Genomic DNA, 23,431 nt, shown 5'->3' with positions numbered 1-23,431 from the left:
GTGGTTGAGTTATTGCTTCAAGGCCATATTACCAAGTGTGCCTCAACTTTTTGAGAGAGGCTGATGTTCCAGTAGATTTAAGTTGGAGTTTGAATGATTCAATGGGAGTTACACCAGTCAAAACTCCTCTCACAGTGTAGAAGAGAAGTGTACTCCAATCTTGCTTGAAACCCTGATTTTACTACACTCTATACAAAGATAGATTTGGTATATTTGAACTCATGAATAGGAAAGCTTGTTTCAAAAGCTTTCAATTACAAATGTGAAAACAATAGGTGCAAAGTTTTAAGAGTTGAAATATCAGCCTCGCGTTTTGAATTTGTTGGATGAAACTTGAAAAGCAAGACTTTGATTTGAAAAAGAAAAGGTGCACAAAAGTTGGAGATGCTGAAGATGCCCTTTATTGGTCAAACTTTCTTCTATATAATTTGTTCATAACTCTAGGAGAGTCTTTACTTCAACAAAGCATTGGTACTCCGATGGGCACTAGTTGTGCTGTTCTCTTCGCAAACTTTTGCCTTTTCACTTATGAATTCCAGTTTATGCACTTGTGAGCCTTGTCAAATCATTCTTCATAAACTGAGTTTATTTATGCGAGATGTTCATCCTCGAGAGTTTTGTGAATTTATCCAAATTTTGTTGGTGAAGGAATTTCTCGTATCTTAGCCTTACTCTATCTTCTTTAGGTTTAGAAGTTGATGTCTATGATAAACGATAGCAACCCAAGTGTATTGCGTTAAGTATCATAACAATGTTTGTTGAATATGATATTAATGCCTTGCATTGACTCTGATATGGCTGAATATGGAGTGATTACTTCTCAATTTTATAGGTTCTCTCATCTTTGCACAAGTAAGAGTGCCTTTATCTCTCAACTTAGGAGTTTAATCCTATTACTTCTCAAATAGGGCTATAATACAAGAAAAGTAATGAAGAAAGTCCGCATCTTACGGTCTAGTTGTTATATCTTTTGAATTTGGGCTCTGGGTGTGTTTAGGATCCTTGAATGTAGAATCAAAATCCAAAGTGGGATTTTTTTGGGGGTTCTTAGGTTTATTTTTCAGGTCATTTGCTCTAAGGTACCCTTGTTTAGTTCAAACAAATAAATAAATTTCTAAATTTAAAATAAATAAGTAAATAACTAACTAATGAAAGGATAATGATGTAATTGTTTCCTTGTGTTTGGGTTGATGCTTCATTTGTTTTCATTAGTTTATGTGTGTTCCTTGTGTTAGCATTAGTGTTTCTTTTGTTTTGATATTCAACCTAATTTAATTCTCTCTCTCTCTCTCTCTCTCTCAGCGCTTGCTCCAGCTCCCGCTCAATTGTTGGTCTAGCTCCAGCCTCTTCCTCCTCTCACCTCTGCTCAGCTCTCGCTCCAACGCCAACCCCTTCTGTCACTCTTCCCCACTCCAGCTCTAGCCTCTTCCGCCCGATCTCCCACTGCAGCTCCAGCCTTCTCCGCTTAGGCCACCATTCTAGAAGCTGTTTAGGCCCCTCAAAAGCCGTTCAGGCCGCTCATGCCTTTCTCCCACTCTGAGTTGGGCTGAATCCTTGGCCCAACTTAGGTCAGCTTCAACGGAGGGGTGTCGAGAAAGTCATAGGCCACCTTGGAGTTTCCGATGATGAAGACCTTTTCTACCTTCGTTGCCAGAGATCCCTTGTAGTTTCTCTCTCTCTCTCTCTCTCTCCATATTTGCAGTCTGCTTCATGTGGTGTGCTCTCTCCTTTTAGTTTCTGCTGCACTCTAACATGGTATGAGAGCCAAAGGTCGGCTAAAGATCCGAGACGTGGAGGGAGCTTGGAGCCAGCGAACTGCGCGGAGTTTTGGGGCTGTTGTTTGGAGGTGTTTTGAAGAGGAGTGTGGGGAGGTGTGGTGTGTTCAGGTGTCCAACAAAGGAGGGTGTATTGTTTAAAGGGTGTTTTCAGATCCGAAACAAGGTGTTTCAAGGGACGGGACAACGAAGGCATGAGGGTATCTCTTCATTGTCTTCTCCAGCCCTCTCTTGTCTTCCTCCTTCAATTCCCTTCTCTACTCTCCTTCGCATCTTTCTCTCTGTTCTACTCTCTCTTTGCTACGACATGGATACCTTGGCTGAGATAGCGGAGAGCAAGGTGAAAATTCTTGTATTGCTCACCTTCCCCCTGGACCGTCAATTGGATGGGCTCAATTACGGTGTGTGGAGGGTTATGTGGAGTCTGTCTTGCATTCGTATGATCTAGCATACTTCATTTTAGTGGGGTAGCCCAGACAAGATCCCCTTGCAACAAACATAGGGATCCTTAAGCAGGAGGAGGCTGAGACCATGTCTCGGGTCAATACAAGGGTATTTCCCTAAACTGTACTCCGCAAGTTATTAATCATGTAAAGCACATGATGGTGGCCAAAAGTATCTAGGAGCTCTAGGTGTCTTTGTATAACAGAACCTCTCCCATGAAGAGGGTGTCTTTGGAAGTTCGGATGAGATTGTTGGATCCCACAAAGTCTTCATTGATGCGGGATTACATCAACAAGTGTCAGGAGCTTCAACAAGAGATTCTTCAAGCAAGGAAGGAGATATTATCTGATGACATGGCCATCACATTGTTTGTTCCACTTGTCTTCCTAGTATTCCGCATTTTATTCATCCTTGATTACTAGTGGAAGGATGAATCGTTGACTTGGGATGGTACCCATGGTGCTCGACCAGAAGGAGAGATTTTAGAGTCCTTCCCTGGGTAGTAGCTGAGTAATATGAAGTTGGATGCTGAAAAAGAAGATCTGAAGGCTTTATGTACGTGTAATCATTGTGGCCGGAAAGGTCACTATTAGTGGCAATGTCCTCAAAGAAAAAGTGAAAGGATTAGCGACGAGCATACAAAAGGAGATTCTGTGGTTGTCATATCAATTGTTCTTGCTTTCTAGTAGCACGAGGCAATAGCATTAGGAAATCCGAGAGTCAAGCTTTGACTTGCAGCCTGGAAAGGAGATTTCACAACATGGAAAGCATGAAGTTATCAAAGAGGTCCTAGATAAATGTAATACATCCCCACCAGTACCACAACTTGTTCTATAGTTCAGGGAATGATCACCACTTACGTGAGGTTAATGAAACAAGAGATGATCACCAATGTCAACAACAAAGTGAACAAAGTTGACGTTGGAGGCGAAAGAGCAAGAAGCTAGGGAAAAATGATCTTACGCATGGGGGATTGTCAGACAGCTGGTTTTATGAGGACGGGGGCACAGAAGACACAAGAACAAGTCTTTGCAAAGACAAGGTAGCAAGGGTAAGGATTCTTAGAAAAACCCTCAAGCTGAAAAGGACAAAGATAGAGTGTGTGTGTGTGTGTTTTTTTTTTTTGTGTGTGTGTGTGTAAGAGAGAGGGGGAGAGAGAGAGAGAGAGAGAGAGAGAGGTGCCTATTAACTACCACGGGAGATCAAAAAAGTCTATGTGACCAAAAGAAACTAGCTGTTACATAAGATATCCAAAGTCGGGCAGGTGCACATGGCAGCTCCGGTTTAGTGCTTAAAGCAAATCCAAAATTATTATAGCATGATTATGTTCTAAGTTTAGATGCCCCTCCGGTACTCCCACCCATCATCCCGATTGGGCCACATACCAACCAGGTCATTCGAGAGGATCTCCTGCAGCTACACACCTTTAGGACCTGGTTGGAGCCGAGGGAGCTTCCAGTGAAGCTGAGTTTCTACAGAGATTACTGTCTTCGCATTTCGGAGGAGGGATTCATCACATCACCGGGGTACACTGAGCTTCATATGCCTCACTCACTACGGATCTCCATCGGACAATTTCGGGTATCATCACACCACCTCCGCATAGAGAGTGGCAGAGCAGAGCAGATTCCTAGGGAGCATCGCTTATGCATACTGTGCGACTGTCAGGAGGTTGAGTCGAAGGAGCATTTTATTTTCAGGTGCCCAGTGTACTACGAGATCCAAGGTCGCTACCACTGCCTCTTCAGAGACGGCTCCGGGCTCCTTTCGAGATTCCTCGCCTACCCAGATCAGAGATGCCTCGCGGCCTTCATTCACGAGGGAATCCGACATAGAGAGTACTTACTCAGGCGACGGGGCTTGGTCACATCATCAGACACCTCTCAGAGCAGGATCACAAAGTTCTTTCCATCGAGTGACATTGATCGTCCAGTCTCTAGCCGCTGACGTGACAGAGACCTCGACCCGACGATCGCAGCACGACACACGAGACATCAAGGGGACACAGATCACTTTGGGGGACCTCCCGTCATTGTTTAGACCTGGGGTAGGTAGGATAGTTGGCCTCATGCCAACCAGAAGCCAGGTACATGATTGGATGCATGCGAGCTTCTCATTGGATGACAACTATATATATCTATGACAGAGGGGTTTTTCTTCTCCACTGGAGCTCCCCTGTCACCGCTCGATCCCGTGTGGAGTGGAGTCCCCTTCTACTGGGCCTGCATCTTGTCTACCTTATCCCTTGGTACCACGGGTTCATTCTTGATGATATGGATTCGACCCATCAGGTGCCTCGCTTCCGTGTGACGCTCTATTTTTCGGGGCTCCTCAAGGAGTACAGTGAGAGATCTCAACAACGAAAGTGGAATGGAAGAAGGTGAGAGAGAGGAGAGCCATAAGAGAGAGTCACATAAGTTTTTGGTGGGTGCAGGACATCCTAATCTTCTATGTCATCCATATATATATGTGTTTGAGTATTGTACATAACGGCGGTTAAGGTACAGTGGCCTTTAACTCCCACAACCTCCCACTTAAAGGCCAATGTGCTTTAAGGGAGAAAAACCAATGAGCATACTATCCAATGCCCATCAATACACAACAACACTCAAAGTGTTGACTAGGTAGACTCTTCGTCAGCATATCTGCAGGATTATTATTGGTATGAACCTTAACAAGCTTTATGCACTTGTCCTCAAGTACCTCCTTAATAAAATGATATCTGACCTCAATGTGTTTGGTCTTTGCATGAAAGACTGGATTCCGTGCTAGCTGAATAGCACTCATGGAATCACTATGCAATGTCGATACACCTGTATGAATCCCCAAATCTCTCACTAGTTAATCAAGCCATATAGCCTCCTTGCAACTCTCTGTGGGTGCAACATACTCGGCCTCTGTGGTAGACAAAGGAACGCACTTCTGTGCACGAGATATCCACGACACTGCACCACTTGCAAAGGTGAACACATGACCAGAAGTGGATCTCCTGCTATCCACATGTCCTGCATAGTCTGAATCTGTGTACCCAAATGCACGCATCTCTCCTTTGCTAAAGTAGATACACACCTCCTTGGTGCCGTTGATGTATCTCATGGTGCACTTAACTGCCTCCCAATGCCTCTTTCCTAGATTAGCCATATATCGGCTAACAACTCCCACTGCAAATGCAATGTCCGGTCTGGTAGCTATCATAGCATACGTAAGACTACCAACCGCTGATGCATAAGGAACCTTGGTCATCATGGCCCTCTCCTCATCTGATTTGGGACTATTTGCTTGACTCAGTTTCACATATGGAGGCAATGGAGTACTTATGGCCTTCCCTCTCTCCATATTGAAACGCGGCAACAATTTTGTAACATACTCCTTCTGTGAAAGCCAAAGGAGTTTCCTACTTTGGTCACGCGTGATGCGCATACCAAGAATATGACTTGCAGGCCCCAAATCCTTAATGTCAAAGGCCTCATGCAACTTGGCCTTCAATGCATCAAGCTCATAAGTGTTCTTGCCAGCCAATAGCATATCATCCACATAAAGTGCCAGGAGTATCAGGCTATTATCCTTAACCCTTTTAGTGTAGAGGCAGTGATACATCTCACTTCTTCTGAAATCCGGGGACCGAATGAAAGCATCAAACTTCTGATACCATTCTCTAGGCGCTTGCTTAAGGCCATAGAGACTCTTTTTCAGCTTGCAAACCAAATGCTCTTTGTCCTTTTCTTCAAAGCCTTCCGACTGTACCATGTAAAATTCCTCATGCAAATCCCCATGTAAGAAAGCTGTCTTGACATCCATCTGCATACGCTCCATATTCTCTGTTGCCACAAGTCCAAGTACACATCTAAGTGTGGTCATCTTCACAACTGGAGAGAATATCTCATCAAAGTCCACACCCTTCTCTTGCTTGAATCCTTTAGCAACCAAACGGCCTTGTACTTAGGCACATCATCACCTGGACCTTCATCTTGTAGACCCAATTACATGGCAATGCTTTCTTTCCATGTGGCAAAGCAACCAAGTCCGAAGTCTTATTCTTTATGAGTGAACTCATCTCTGATTGCATATCATACTCTCACTTGCGCTGATCCTCGCGTATCATAGCCTCTCTATAGCAAGAAGGCTCTCCGCAATCAGTAAGCATCACATAGTCTACCCCTGGAACAAATCTCTTAGGTGGTCTAGACACTCTAGATGTTATTCTCAAGGGTATTTCAGCTTGCTGTCCCGCCTGCATATCAGCCTCATTTGGCTCATCATTTCCACCAATACACGATCCATCATCTGCCCTTGATTGTGTACCTGTGGGAGTACCTAGTGCTACCATTTCTTGCAAATGCGGTGCATGGACAACTTGCTGTCTATTAACATATGCGGGTGGATTCACATCCTGGAAAGTGATTCTCCTCATTTCCACATCCCTCATGGGTGTCTTATGCATCTTCTTCTCATTCAAGACCACATCATGGGTTCGTATGATTTTCTTTGCTTCTGGATCCCAGAGACGATAGCCCATCTCTCCACTTTCACCATAATCCAGGAAGATGCATTTCCTAGACTTAGGATCTAGCTTCTTCCGAAGCTCTTTTGGCACATGTGCATATGCCTCACACCCAAATATACACAAATGAGAGTAAGAGGGTTCCATGTCTCTTTAGGAACAGGCAGATGGGTCAACCCAATCGCAACCATTGAGAGACACAGACGATCACATGCACTCGGACCCCTAGGAGATTCTCGAGTTCTGTTAGAGTTGGTCACAGAGTTCTATAGGAGTTTATTCTAGGTTGAGGGGTCATCTCCCGAGGTGATTGCTTTTGGGAGATTGTATGGGACCTCGTCCTGAAAATGGTGTCATAGATTCTTGAAAAAAAAAAAGGTGTCATAGAGCATGAGCAGATAGCTTGAGATGCCTTTCACAGACCAAGAGCTCTGGCCCTTCCTTCTCAGAAGTGCCCCAGAGAGGATAGTTTGACTTCGACCTTCTGCAGGTGCTTTTGGGGGCATATTTGCACTCTTGTTCGTCTAGCTTTTTAGGAGCATTTTTATATAGGATCACTTCCCCATTCTTTGAGTCGAGGTTGGATTTATTTGATGCTTAAAGGGGGAGATAGGGCGGCCGAACATGGGTGTCCTACTCATAAGAGGTGACAATCTCAACCGGCCATGCTGTAACCGGCCTTTGATCACAAAGGGCAGTGTAACTGTCTCTACTATCTCACAAAACTAAAAATACAGCCAACTTGAAACATTGCCTTTGTCCACAAACAAAACTCAGAGCATAAAACTTCAATGCATAGCATCATGGAACCATTTGAGACAAGGGAGGCTAGAATGCCCCTACTCAGAAGCATAAAGAGTGACACCTATTGGCCCCAACACTTGGCGCCCCTTGCGGTATTTATTTAATTACTGGTTAGCTCAAAATACAAAGGGACTGCCTTCAAGAGCTCACCCGCAGGTGCAACCCAGTACAATGCCAACCCGTGGCTGTGCTAGTGACTTGGTTCCTTTCAGAAGTCACGCATAACACAAGTAGGCCAATTTGATAGCATGCCAAGCAATGCATTCACACATATCCAAGCCATTACTAAGCCCAAGGCTAGCCACTGCACTCCCATGAAGAGAGTATCACAACCAGTGCCCCAATCCTCTCCCAGGCCAACAGCAGGGCATCAAACCTTGCAGAAACTCAGTAAGAATGGCAGCAGCATAGATTAGGAAGAGAAGATGAGAATTCAGCCAACAGAGAGAGCCTATTTCAGCCCGAAACAGCTCCAGAAGTAGGTTGAATAGTAGACAGAAAACTCTGGTAGGAGGGAGCTGCCTACGAGTGTCTTCCAGCACCAGAAAAGATCAGAAAAGAGAGCGTCCAGCAAGCTGTAACAAATCCACCATGAATGGGTCCATCAGAATGGAGTTTTCAGCCCACAAACACCTCAAAACTCAGTGCGCCTTGCACCAGACAGAGGCTAGGAGTAAGGCGTCCAAGGGTATGGCCTCAGATGCGGAAAGAAGAACTTCTGTCGTGAAGAATGTCGGGAAAAGCTTCAAAAAAAGGCCCAGAATGGAGGCGTCCAGATCTGGGAAGCATGCCAGCAGCAGAGAGCACCAAGGGGAGGAGAACTGTCGGGAAGAAAGCTTGAAAATCCACTTCAGCCAGCAAGAGGGAGGCTGCAAAAATCCGCCATGAAGAGAATGAGGCTGCTCTGGTAGGGGAGAAGTCTCAAATCAGCAAGGAAGGGAAAGGAAGGGCTCTAGGACCTTCTTGGGACTTCCAGGGGTGACACCTAGGTGCCAGAAGGCAAGCAGAGAAGCTACATGTAGACACATGTACAAAATGAGGCGTGGGATTTTAATGCCCCCAGGGGGTCAGATGGCACACCATGACCCTAATGCTTGGGAACCAATGACCCTAGTTTGTAGGATCTGTAGGGGTCAGTTTTTAAAGAATGACCCCATTGAACCAAACCAATGACCTTAGAAATTGAAACCACTCTAATAGCACTAGGAGTTGCAGTTATTGCACATGAAATCATAGGTACCTTTTGGGCATTAACTAAGGCCCTTAGCTTGGTATCCTAGGCTAAATTCAGTGACAGTTAGTTTAGACACTTCACCATCACCACCACGTCACTCCAACATACCCCCCTCTTGAAACAACAAACTATCTTGTTTGCTGTCCCAAAATTACAGAAAATAGAAATGGGTGTCACAATAGGCATAAACAGCCCATAATCAATAGTAGTACATCGCATGAAGTACCAAAAATACAATGTACATACAGCAGGACTGCAGATCCATCTGTATGGCAGTGTATCTACCAACTGGAGTGTCATGATCATTCAGCCCCCCATGAGCATCCGGTAATGCCCTAGACTTGTGCTCTGTTGAACCGGCATGAGTCGCTACCCCAGTAGGCTCGAGACCAAATGCCTCAAGGTAGAGCCGTAAAACTTGAGGTGAATCTGTCAATTCACTCTCTTCCATCTAGATCGCATCGTTCGCACGATAGTTCTTGCACTTCACTCAATAGCATCTGGCAACTCTACCATTAACCTTCCGATCCTTATGTGCCACAATCTGCTCAGGAATCAAGACCTCATCTTGCTCATCAACCTCAAGTTGCGTTTCAATTGGCATATCCTGTGGCACTAATCCATGAAAAGGCTTCAACAAGCTAACATGGAAAGCATTGTGGATGGTCCACTGCTCAGGTAACTTCAGCCTGTAAGCTACCTCATTGATCTTCTCAAGAACTTGAAAGGGGCGGTAGTACCTCATATTCAGCTTGGTGTACAGCTTTACCTCCCTTTCTTGTTCTTGAGGCGTGCCTTAAGAAAACGTAGCAACACCCAATCACCTTCTGTGAAGACCAGGCTCCTGTGATGTGTATTGGCAGCTCTTTTCTGCTTGTCCTGGCTGCGTTGGAGGGCATACTTAACCTTTTCATAGGCTGCCCGCAAGTCCTCCACATACTCATCTGCCACAAAAATCTTCTCCTTTGTATGCAAGATAGGAGAAACCTTTCTCGCACCTTCCACTATTTCAAACGGTGCCTTACCCATGGAAGAGTGCACTGTATTGTTGCATGCATACTCAATCAGTGGCAAATAATGTTCCCACTTTGCTTTGTGCTTAGACACATAACAACGGAGCAAATCCAAAGCTGTAGAATTTGCCTCTTCTGATTGACCATCAAACTGTGGATGATAAGAAGATGAAAACAGCAGTGAGGTACCCATGTCATCAAACAAACTACTCTAGAACATGCTGGTCATCCATGGATCTCTATCGCTCACGATAGACTTAGGCATCCCATGATACTTGAAAACATATTTTAAGAACTCCTTTGCCATCTGCTCGGAAGTAATCTTCTTCCTTACTGGAATGAAATGAGCCATCTTGCTGAATCTGCAAATTATGGTCCATATGCCATCATGACTAGAAGGAGTGCGAGGGAGATAAAAAACAAAATCCATAGCGATACTCTGCCATGGTCTATCTGGTATAGGCAAAGGCTGAAGTATCGCAGCGATTGATGATCAGTTTGCACATAAAAATCAGCACCTAAAAGATAGTGCTTCCACACAGTAAGAGCATGGATTACAACTACCAAGTCTTGCTCATATACATTCATGTTGTGTTCAGCATCACGGAGCAGTCTGCTCTCATATGCAACCACTCTGCCTTCCTGCATAAGTACTCCACCAACACTATTGCCGCTTGTATCACATTGAATGACAAAAGGCTTTTGCAGGATCAGAGCATAGCTTTTCTTTCAGCTCATTGAATGCTGCAATTTCTTTCTTCCCCCAATCGGTTGGGATTTTGGAGTTTTGGCAGAAGAGAGATATTTGCAGATTTTCTTGCTGATTCCGATTATGCAATGGCGCCCATGTTTTGAGGCATACTAATCGGTTCCACTGACTAGGTTGACAGGTTGGCTCCACCGACTAAGTTGACTGGTCGGCTCCACCGACTACGTTGATCCTACTATTGCCCTCATAGCTATAAAGAGGCGACCTTCCCAATCCATTGCATTAGATCAGATCTTCTAGCTAGTAGCTGTTCACCTAGTATCTATCTAGATTGCCATCTAAGCTTCACTTTGGTAGCGTATAGGTGGATGGAGCCATCATCTATACTACATCCGTATTGAAGGAAAATTTTATTCGTCTCTAATTTGGTATGTACTCTCTATTCTTTGTTCAGTTTCTGTTCCGCTACACCATGTAATTTAACATACAACTCCTCAGTAATCAACCCATCATCATAGAAGTGCCTCCATGTTTCTCCTCTATGATGGTGTTGGTGGTAGGCTATCTTGACAAGAGTAGGGTACCTACCCACAATATCAAACTGCAAGATGACACAATTTGCGAAGGAGCTTCTTTTGCAAAGCATGCAAGGGTGAAGCTATCTCAACGAAATAGCGAATGAAGCGCCTATAGTATAAACACAAGCCAAGAAAACTATAGGTTCTTCAGTGGAGGCCAATTCTTGATTGCCTCTATCTTGGTAGGGTTCATCCTCACTCCATCTTGTGAGATGATGTGTCTTAGGAAATGTATCTTTGGCATGAAGAACTCACTCTTCTTTGTGTTGACCCGCAAGTTGTGTTTCTTGAGTTTTGCAAATACAACTGCCAAGTGTTGTCTATGCTCCTCTTCATCTTTTGAGTGCACAATAATGTCATTAAAGAATGTACCCACAAACTTCCTGTGCTCTCTGAAAATGCGATAAATCATACGATTGAAGGTAGCAGGAGCATTAGTCAAACCAAATGGCATGACAAGAAACTCATAAAGCCTGAAAGTGGTCCTAAAGGCAGTCTTATGTACATCTTCAGGCCTGATTCGTATCTGATGGTAACCATTCTTCAAGTCAATGCGACTGAAGATGGCTGATCCCTCTAATCGATCCAAGATGTCATCAATGCGTGGAATAGGAAATCGATTCTTGATTGAGATCTTATTCAAGCCCTGTAGTCAATACACATTCTCCAAGATCCATCCTTCTTCTGGAGAATAATATGGAGAAGAGCTTGGCTGAACCAGCCCCTTCTGTAACAATTCATTCACTTGACACATGATCTCCTCCTGTTGTGCCGCACTCATCCTGTATGGTGGTCGATTAGGTGGAGAACTGCCGGGAACGATATCAATGGTATGATCTTTTGGCCTCTCAGGAGGTAACTCCTCCGGGAGTGCATTTGAAAAACAATCTTGAAACTGAAATAAAAACTCAGTTTGCTGTTTTTCCAGCTTGGAAAAGTTAGAGTTATCCTCAATTGGTTCTTTTTCTTTGACAAACATCAAATACGCCGAAAGATGCTTTTTCATTACAGAAGAAATCGCCGAAGCGGATACAACTGGGACTAATTCTGTAGGCCATCTCTTGGTGGTTCTAGTGATGCCCTATAGGCCATGGTATGTGCCTTGTAGGCATAAATATAGGCACTTGTAGTGTTTGCGCCTTTTAGGCCACATAGGACACTTAGTCCTATGTGACACCTAGGACACTTAGTCCTAGACTTAGTCCTAGGTCTAGATACAAGTACTTTGTACTCTCTATTTTCTTTCACTCTAGTTGACGTCACGGCTAATCTATCGACTTCTTGCAACCTGCACTCTCTCTTATTATCTAACGATCCTACAGTGGTATCAGAGCAAGGCTTGACTCGTCTTCCTGCCCCCGGACTCCCTGCATTCCCTTTCGTACAGTCGTACGGTACGGACAACCGTACTCAGCCTGAACACACGGACGACCGTACTCAGCCTGCGCCGTACATCTCTCCATACAGGCGTACGGAAGGTCTGGTACCTGTTCCGTACTGCATTTAGTACTTGCGCCGTATAGCCCGTACATGAGCAAACGTACAGATCCGTATTTGCATCGCTGTACAGCCTGTACGGAAGCCTGTGACTCCGTACATTTTCGTACTTGACACGCTGTACCAGCACATGGGAACGTACCTGCTCCGTATAGTTTTCGTATAGCATACCAGCAATGTACCTGTTCAGTACAACGTACTTGCCTCGTAACTGCATCCGTACTTCCGTACGTTGGATTCAGTCACCTGCTCCGTACAACTAATGTACAGCTGTACATTTTGCTCCTTACACTATACCGTACAGTCATGTACCTGCTTTGTCTGTACAGATCGTACTATTCCCGAGATTTCAGTACAGGTTTGGCACATGTGAAATTATTTGCAGAGTATTCTCAAAATTTGGGGCTTTTGAGCGCTTTTGCTCTCCGTATCTTCCTTCTACTGATTGAAATCTTCTCAAGCCATTTCAACAGCTTGGAAAGCCTACATTTTGAGGTTCATATTTTGGGACAGGTGCACTTTTGCAGTCAATTTGTGGACAGCAAGTCCTAATTTTGCAGTTGCAAGCCTTGAGGCTATTTTGATCTGCAATTTTTTTTTTGATTGCAATACATTGGGACAGATTGGAGAACATTGAGTCACTTTTGCAGGACATTGAGTCAAATTTTCAGACATTGAGTCTTTTCTGAAGGACATTGAGTCAGATTATCATACATTGGGTCACTTTTGCAAAAATCTAAGCAAAATTTGGGCCTTTTCTGCATTTGCCCTCTTTTTGGCCTATTTGCCCTCATTAAATTTGGGGCTTTTGCTGTTTTTGCAGTGGACATTGCCTGCGACAGTCACATTTGGGTCAGATCTGCATTTGCCCTTTGATTTGGGTTGGAAATTTGCAGATATTTGCTGTCATTTTTGGACAGCCAGCTCTTTGCAGTGATAGCCTTGAGGCTTTTGGGTTTTCAGGTCTCTTTCAGGGTATCACATTTGCGATGGCTGGGAACAATCAAGATCTATTTGGCATTCTTCGTGAAGATGATAAGTTGGATGGCACCAACTATCCGATGTGGTCTTATCTCACGAAACATATTCTTGTTGCAAAGCATTTGTGGAATATTGTTTCTGGGGTTGATCTGAGGCCAGCCAATGCTATAGTGGTTGCCTCTACTGCTGGTCCCTCTGTAGGGAGTACTCCTCCTGATGCCTCATCTTCTAGCACTCCTGCTGTTGCTCTTCCAACTTAGGAATAGTCTAGATGGGATGCAAGAGATGCAAATGCACATTCATGTATTGCTTTATCATGCAAGAGAATCATTATTCCACACATTCGGTCTTGCAGGACAGCAAAGGATGCTTGGGACAAATTGGCTTCTCTCTATCAGATTCGCAATGAAGCACGTGTTGCATATTTGAGAAGGCAATTACAGGAAGTCAGTATGAATGAAGGTGACTCTATGGATGCATACCTGACAAAGACCTCATGGAACAACTTGCCAACATTGATGAGGTGGTTCCAAATTTACAGCTTGTCAGTACCACACTGAATGGATTGCCAGATACATATCAAGGGTTTGCTACAACCCTTCAATTAGTGGCCATGGGTAATCCTGACCACTATTTTTTTGATCAGCTAGTTACTCTGCTTTTGCAGGAAGAGCAAAGTCGAGCTAATAGACAAGCCATTATTCTTGATCATGCATTTGCTTCACAACAGACAGGAAGAGGCAAGGCTTCCGAGTCTATGGGCCAGCCAAAATCTGCACATAGCAGCTGCAATTCCTCCCATGCATCTAAAAATACAGGAGATAAGTCAAAGAAGAAAAGATGCAACTATTATCGCAAGCCTAGACATGACATTTCAGAATGCAGGAAGCGAATTGCTTCGAAGAAAAAGAAAGCAGGATTGACAGTTAATGCCTCACATGCTATTGAATCCCATGAGCTAGCAGATGCTTCACATGCACATGCTCTTCAGGATGATTGGGCATGGGCTGTCCATTGCTCATTTGATCCCTCCAAAGCTGATGTATTCTTTACTGCTAATGATGCTCAGTCTTGGTACTTTGATAGTGGTGCTTCCAAGCATGTCACATCTTGCAGACAGTTGTTTCACTCTTTAGCTGATGCACCTCGAGGGGGGATTGTCACATGTGCTAATAATGCTTCATATGCTGTAAAAGGAATTGGAGATGTGCAGCCCACATCTATTTCAAGTCATCTTGTCACTTTGACAAATGTTCTCTTTTTGCCTGGAATTGAAGTCAACTTGATCTCAATTTCAGCAATTGCCACTTCAGGTTTCAGAGTGATTTTTGATGGCTATAGATGCCTAGTATATGATCTTCGTGATGACAATGCCATAGTTCTCACTGGCACTTTGCAAAAGGGGCTTTATCACCTTGATCATCACTCAGCTGCACTTTCTATTGAATCATTTGCTATTTCAGATTCACAGCTTGCTGAAACTCATATTTGGCATGAGAGAATGGGTCATCTCAATTATAGAGCTCTTGCAAAGCTACATTTACAGCAGATGGCAAATGATGTACCTCAAACTCACACAGTTTCCAAACTTGTGTGTGAGGGTTGTCTTTTGGGTAAGATGCATCGGTTTCCTTTTCAAAAGAATTGTCCAAAACTTTCACAAAGGAAATTGCAGCTAGTGCACAGTGATGTCTGTGGCCCAATGAGGACAAATGCCATTGGGGGGTACAAATATTTCATGACTCTCATTGATGACTTCACAAGATATTGCTGGATCTATCCTTTAAAAGCCAAATCTGAAGTTCTCTTATGCTTTCAGAGGTGGCTGAATATGGTTGAGAATGAATCAGGATGCAAGCTTGTCACCCTCAACACAGATAGGGGGGGAGAGTATATGTCAAAGGAGTTTGATGCATTTCTGTCTTCACGAGGCATTGTTCACTCATGCACTACTCCTTACACTCCTCAGCAGAATCTTGTTTCTGAAAGGAAAAACAGGTCCACAATGGAGATGGCCAGATGCATGCTTAAGGCCAAGTCTTTGCCCAATAAATTTTGGCTTGATGCAGTGATGTGTGCCAACTATGTGCTGAATAGATCACCTACACAGGCATTGAAGACTGTTACACCTTATGAAGCATGGAAAGGCATGAAGCCTTCACTTTCACACATGAGAGTTTTTGGGTCTCTTGCGTATGTTCATGTACCATCTCAGCTGAGACATAAGCTTGATGACAAGGCAATCAAATGCATATTTATTGGTTACAGCCAGGAGAGTAGAGGGTATCGGTTATACCAACCAAATACTGGGAAGATTATTGTCAGTAGAGATGTCATGTTTGCTGAACATTCAGCTTCTCCTCTTGTGGACTGCAAAGCTAAGCCAGATGTTGACATGTTTGATGCCTTTGACTCCTGGTTACCTCTAGCCTCCTGCAGGCCCTCCACCAAGCAATAATCAGCCACTACCCCATGCTGATTTGCAGGTTTCTCTTCCGACACAAAATGATCCCACTATTCATGATGCAGTCATTGAAGAAAGAGCTGTCAATAGACAGCAAAGGCAAGTTTCCAGATGGCTTCTTGATACATTGAGGGACAGCAAACAAGATCAGCCTTTTGCTGCCTGGACAAGATCAGGGAATAGACAGATGCATGGTCACTTTCTTGAGTTTGCACTCCTTGCTACAGCTTGCAATGAAGAGCCTTTGTGCCATAAAGATGCTTTTGACAGCAAAGAATGGATGGATGCAATGAGAGCTGAGTTACATTCCATTGCTAAAAATGACACATGGGAATTAGTAGATCTCCCTCTTGGCAAGCATGCCATTGGTACTCGGTGGGTCTATAAATTAAAAAGGAAATCTGATGGTAGCATAGATCGATACAAAGCCCGTCTTGTTGCAAAAGGGTATGCCCAACAACAAGGCATTGACTTTGAGGAGACATTTGCTCCCACATCGAGGATTACTACCATTAGATGTGTCATTGCCATTGCAACCCATCATCATTGGCAAGTGCACCGACTTGACATCAAGACTGCTTTTCTTCATGGGGATCTGCAGGAAGAAGTCTATGTCACACAACCTTCTGGCTTTGAGGTTGTTAATTCTGAAAACAAGGTATGCCAGCTTAGAAAAGCCCTTTATGGTTTGAAGCAGGCACCCAGGGCATGGTATGCCAAAATTCATGCACACTTACTATCTCTTGGTTTTCAGAATAGCTCCACAGAGCCCACTCTTTATGTTCGTGGGAGTGGATCTGATTTTTTAGTGCTGATTTTATATGTGGATGATATGCTCATCACGGGCCTAGATACTCAGCATGTTGCAGCTTTCAAGGCTGATTTGCAGCAGGTTTTTGAAATGTCAGACAGGGGACAGCTCCACTATTATTTGGGCATTCAGTTTGCTCATGTTGAGGGGGGTATCATGATGTCACAGTCCAAGTATATTGGACAGCTCCTTGATTGTTTTCAGTTCGAGGATTGCAAGCCAATCTCTACTCCAGTAGACCTTGGCTTCAAATTCTCAGCTCATGATGGGAGCCCACCATGTGATATCACTCTTTATCAGCAGGCGCATCACTAGAACCACCAGGAGATGGCCTACAAACCCCCCTCCATGGGATGGGCTGAAGTACTCTGGAAACGTCTCAGAATACCTGGTATTTTCTAGTCATGGTGGCACATGTTCATCCAAAAGGATATAGCCATATATGAATGTACAAGGAAAGTCAGATCATGTAACAAAGGGAACCAAGTGTAAAACCTGTCGAAAGACTTCGAACTTGGGACGAGGAAGTGCCTTTGTAAACATATTTGCTATGTTGTCCTCTGTGGGAAGAGAGGACGACTCTATGTCTCCTACTGACAACCGCTCCCGAACATAATGATGGTGAACTTCAATATGCTTGGTACGCGCATGAAACACTGGGTTACGCGCAATGGCCAAAGCACTCTGGTTGTCAGTGTAGACAATAGTGGAGGATGTCTGGCGAATACCAAGATCTGTAAGTAACTGTCGAAGCCAAACACTCTACTGTAGCGGTGAAAGCTGCCCTGTACTCAACCTCACAGCTAGATGTGGCAACTATTGGTTGCTTCTTACTGAGCCAAGAGATACATGAATTGCCAAGCAAAAAACAATTGCCAGTATGTGACACTCTGGTGTCGGAACATCCTGCCCAATCACTATCCGTGTAAGCATGCATGGTAAGTGAACCCTGATCCTATAGGCCATGGTATGTGCCTTGTATGCATAAATATAGGCACTTGTAGTGTTAGTATCTTTTATTCCACATAGGACACTTAGTCCTATGTGACACCTAGGACACTTAGTCCTAGGTCTAGATACAAGTACTTTGTACTCTCTATTTTCTTTCACTCTAGTTGACGTGATGGCTAATCTATCGACTTCTTGCAACGTACAGTCTCTCTTATTATCTAACGCAGATTCTCCCTTCGAGTTTACATCTATGACTTGGGTTTTACCCCTATAAGTCACGTGTATCTATGATAGCATGCACACAGTACATCCAAGGCATCCCCAGCAAAACATCACACTCAGCTAAAGGCATCACATAGAAATCCTCACAGTCCACATATCCCTGAATGTGAATCCGTAGCTTCCTTATGATAGGAGTGACAGGGCTACTAAGCTCCAGAGTAGCCATGTTGGCCTCACAAAGTGGACCAATCTCCTGTGGTCGAAGACCCAACTGAGCTGCAAGTTTAGGAGTTATAAAATTTTCTTTGGCTCCTGATTCAAAGAAGTACAGACAATGCTGATCCCGTAGCTTGCCCCATGCTTTGCACATCTCTGTCTTCTTCTCATCATGCTCACCCCCAATAATGTTAGGTATGTGGCCAGCACTCGGCTTGGGTTTCTTGCCTCTGGGGTCCTCTCTATTGCCTTGATTAGAGTCAGCCTGAGTTGCTGCAGGTTCTTTCCTCTTCTTGTTAGGACAATCTGCTGCCCTATTACCCGTCTCTTTGCAGAGAAAACACCTCCCTTCAGCAACAACTTGTTCCTCTCTTCAGGAGAGAGAAGAGGGCTGCTGTTTTCTCCTTTGTCCTGCCGCAAACTTTGATTTAAGAGGGACTTTTCCAGCTTGCTGTGGTTTCTTTGGCTCCTCCTGGAAGTTGCTTTTGAAACCTGAGACTCTGCCCTGCATGAGTGAGTAAGCTGTGTTGGCATTCTCTATCAACTGTGACATGCTGGAAATGTGTGTCTTGGTGCAATAGTCCCTCAACTCTTTGGGAAGACCACACCAATACTTTTGAGCTTGCTTTGAAATGGGGACTGTTCTGTAAGAGCTCACAGGTAGAAGCGCATCCCAAAACTTCTTGTTGTATTCTTCAAGATTTCTGCATTCCCTAGCATTAGTTATGCCACTGAGTCATGACATCCACTTCAAAAGTAGTGGTAAGCCATGCAGCTGAGAATGCCTTTTTAAATTCAACCCATGTAGCATGTCCTCTAGCAAAAGCCAAGTCAAATTGGTACAAGAAAGTAAGAGCCTTCATCCTATGTGCATGACCATTGAAGGTCTCAAACTTCACTGCTGCCCCCCCTTCCTTGTAATCCTTCATCTTGAGCCTGGGCTCCAACTGATCATAGCCAGGGGGCTGCAAAATAACAAGGCTGCTGTCCATGGGGTCCTTCTAGAGCTTGAAGAACCCCTCCCATGGCTGGGTTTGGAGGCACAGGTGGTACTGGCTGAGTGTGTGACATCATCGGACTGCCTCCCTACAGTCTAGGTTGTATCCCCACGTTGGCATACACAGAATTTGGGGCTGGCTGTGAGGTCATGGCCTGAAATATGGATCCTCCTCCAAAGTGTGTAGGCTGAACCACATACTGTGGTTGGGCTTGCTGCCCTCGCTGCACATTCTGAGCATTGCTACCATGCTCATTCCCATTTGGTCCCTGCCTTTGTGGCACTGCAAGTGGCTGTACTGCTGGTGTTGGTGGCTCTGATAGTGGCTGTACCTTTGGTGTCGGTGGCTGTCCCACATGCATCTGTGGACCCTGAATGGGTTGTGCCTCTGCCCTCGGCATCAAAGCTGGATTATGCACAATCTCAGCAAAGCTCTGAGTGAGCTGAGTCAAAACTTGCAACACAGAAGCCATCTGTGTTTGCATTATTGCCATAGCATTTGGCTGTACACTTGGGTCAACACCCAATGCAACTGCACCCACAGGATTTTGCACCTGTGGAGCTGGCTGCCCCAATGCATCAACTTGAACATTCTGCCCTTCATGGGGTGCATCTTGCACTCTTATTCCGGGGTGTGCTCCCCTTATCTGTGGCTCTGGCTCAGACTCTGAGTCTGCATCATAACCAAGCCTTATATGCTCCATATCCAAAAGCAATGGATGACTGTATCAGCAAATGCTTTCTCTACCCAAGCTGCCCAACGACTCCTCTGGATGATTTGATGAGGGTCCCGGCAAAGGAACCACTGTAACCGGCCTTTGATCACAAAGGGCAGTGTAACTGTCTCCACTATCTCACAAAACTGAAAATACAGCCAACTTGAAACATTGCCTTTGTCCACAAACAAAACTCAGAGCATAAAACTTCACTGCATAGCATCATGGAACCATTTAAGACAAGGGAGGCTAGAATGCCCCTACTCAGAAGCATAAAGAGTGACACCTATTGGTCCCAACACTTGGTGCCCCTTGCGGTATTTATTTAATTACTAGTTAGCTCAAAATACAAAGGGACTCCCTTCAAGAGCTCACCCGTAGGTGCAACCCAGTACAATGCCAACCCGTGGTTGTGCTAGTGACCAACTCCCAATGCTATTCCTTTGGTTCCTTTTAGAAGTCATGCATAACACAAGTAGACCAAATTGACAGCATGCCAAGCAATGCATTCACACATATCCAAGCCATTACTGAGCCCAAGGCTAGCCACTGTACTCCCAGGAAGAGAGTATAACAACCAGTGCCCCAATCCTCTCCCGGGCCAACGGTAGGGCATCAAACCTTGCAGAAACTGAGTAAGAATGGCAGCAGCATAGATTAGGAAGAGAAGATGAGAATTCAGCCAACAGAAAGACCTTGTTTCAGCCTGAAACAGCTCCAGAAGTAGGTTGAATAGCAGACAACAAAATCTAGTAGGAGGGAGCTGTCTATGAGTGTCTTCCAGCGCCATAAAAGATTAGAAAAGAGAGCGTCCAGCGAGCTGTAACAAATCTGCCATGAATGCGTCCACCAGAATGGAGTTTTCAGCCCACAAACACCTCAGAACCCAGGCGCCTTGCACCCGATAGAGGCTAGGAGTAAGGCGTCCGAGGGTATGGCCTCAGATGCAGGAAAGAAGAACTTCTGTCATGAAGAAAGTCAGGAAAAGCTTCAAAAAAAGGCCCAGAATGGAGGCGTCTAGGTCTGGGAAGCATGCCAGCAGCAGAGAGCACCAAGGGGAGGAGAACTGTTGGGAAGAAAGCTTGAAAATCCACTTAAGCCAGCAAGAGGGAGGCTGCAATAATCCGCCATGAAGAGAATGAGGCTGCTCTGGTAGGGGAGAAGTCTCAAATCAGCAAGGAAGGGAAAGGAAGGGCTCTAGGGCCTTCTTGGGACTTCCAGGGGTGACACCTAGGTGCCAGAAGGCAAGTAGAGAAGCCACATGTAGACACATGTACAAAATGAGGCGTGGGATTTTAATGCCCCCAAAGGGTCAGATGGCACACCATGACCCTAATGCTTGGGAACCAATGACCCTAGTTTGTAGGATCTGTAGGGGGTCAGTTTCTAAAGAATGACCCCATTGAACCAAACCAATGACCTTAGAAACTGAAACCACTCTAATAGCACTAGAAGTTGCAGTTATTGCACATGAAATCATAGGTACCTTTTGGGCATTAACTAAGGCCCCTAGCCTGGTACCCTAGGCTAAATTCAGTGACAGTTAGTTTAGACACTTTACCATCACCACCACCCCCCTGACACATGCTGCTTTAGTGATGGTAAAGGTGGGCATCACTTGTCTTGACTATCACAAAATGTCTTTGTTAGCCATTTGTTGAGCTTGAGATAAGCATTATATTGTTGGCATAAAGTAGGATAGATACAAGCGAATCTTGTCCTTTTAGAATATCCATAAAAGAGGCCAGCTCATCGATGTAGAGGGTAGGGATAGAGGGCACCCTTTCTTTACACTGGTGGGCTACTGGACGCATGTGACATGTCCTTAGGCATGTGTACTTCTTTCATATAGGGTCACGATTACCCAAAAGAGTTTAGAGTTGTGAGATTAAGTGAGCCTATGATATAGAACCAAAGGACTTTTGGAAATCTGCAAGAACGACTGTCTATTGTTTGTGTCTTGCCTCCTTGTTGAGAGCTTTGAGAGTAAGAATGTGATCTGGTATGGAGTTATCCCGTTTGACTTGTCGCCCTCATACATGCCTATTTTGTTGGCTCACTGGTGTGTATCTCTAGTGCTGATCTACACACACCTTGGCCATTGCATTGCCTTACCATAATGATCTGATAGTTACTAGCATCCATATTGTGTCCAATGCATCCATATTGTTTGAGATAATGTTATTGATAGTCCAGGCTGTGGGAAAGCTTTTACAAAAAGGCCTCATCAAACATCTTAGCAAGGATTGGTGCAAGTGGTTTCCAACAATGGGTTATGATCCATGGCTTTGCCATTTTGTAGTTCTTTATGGGCTTCTTTAGATGCGATGTGGTGAAGGCTTGGAGCGGGTAGGGCAGGTGATTGTAGTGATGTTTGGCATGTGCTGGTTGGATACCACAAGTGTCCATTGAGTTAATTTCCTGCGTATAAAACTGCATTTTTAGTTCTCAGGTTTTACCAGAGTTTGTGTTGCATTTTGTGTGTCACAATCTCGCTTATTTCACATGCATCTTTGGGTATATCAGCGATTGTTATACCCCATGACTCCATCCAATTCATCCCTCTTTTCGCCAGCCCATTATCTGTGTAGCTTCCATCACCTTGTGTGGTATCCTACTGGCATCCATCTTCTCAACTTTCTTGAGGTAAGCTATGAATTTACACAATGCCTCCCCTTCAGAGAGAGAGAGAGAGAGAGAGAGAGAGAGAGAGAGAGTTTATTAAAGTCTTCGGAAGACCGATGGGTCTATGAGGTTGTGAAAATCTTGGTACAAACGCGTTGTGAGGGTGGAGCTACTAAACAAGTATCCACAACAATGTAGAGTGCAAAACATGCAAAATGATAGTACTTAGTACAACATAGTCATGTTAGTGTGTGGACTACGTATCAATATCCTCCCCACCATCATCATTGTCATCACCATCACCAACATCAGGACATCATGGTGGGTGGAGGCAATGGAGGCATGAAATTGGCGATAGAGTGCTGCTGGTTGCTCAGCGGTGTGGCCTTGTGATGTCTCCTGGTCATAGCTTTATACCTAACAAGGGCTACAGTAACCCCTGTCGGGCGGGCTCCGACTCTGAACAAAGAGGGGATATCCCCAAGGGTAATATGTGCTTCAACCCTCTGTCTGAGCTGTCGAGTCATTGGCTCTGGGTCATGATCATGTCGAGTCCTCGTATTGTGGGGCTCCGTGTGATCTTGCAATAAGAACTCCGTGATAGAGCTTTGAGATGGATTTGCCAAGGAAGAAGTCTGCTCCTGTCTCCGTGATCGAAGAAGCCTCTCGCGGTGCCTGACTGTTTCATGAATGAAGGCCGCTAAGCATCTCTGGTTTGGATAGGAGAGAAATTAGGACAAAACCCCAGAGCTATCTCTAAAGAGGCAGTAGAAACGCCTACAGATCTCATGACACCTGAAGATGAAGTGCTCCTCCGTCTCAACCTCCTATGTGTCACATAGTGTGCATATGCGCCTCTCCTTGGGTAGGCCCTCTGCTCTTCTGCTCTCAAT

At 44.7% G+C, this 23,431-nt stretch overlaps 1 protein-coding gene across 2 annotated transcripts in view; it reads left to right on the top strand.

The window, feature by feature from the left end:
• LOC147886528 (mitochondrial import receptor subunit TOM40-1-like) overlaps positions 1–23,431 on the top strand; it is a 49,212-nt gene that overhangs the window by 11,778 nt on the left and 14,003 nt on the right. The window lies entirely within an intron of this gene.

Source organism: Dipteris shenzhenensis, chromosome 24, assembly GCF_047967505.1.
Source record: "Dipteris shenzhenensis isolate YYH24624 ecotype China chromosome 24, Dip_SZ_1.0, whole genome shotgun sequence".
Lineage (NCBI taxonomy): Eukaryota > Viridiplantae > Streptophyta > Polypodiopsida > Gleicheniales > Dipteridaceae > Dipteris > Dipteris shenzhenensis.
Note: the sequence above shows the minus strand (reverse complement) of the source record. Positions and strands in the feature narration are given on the sequence as shown.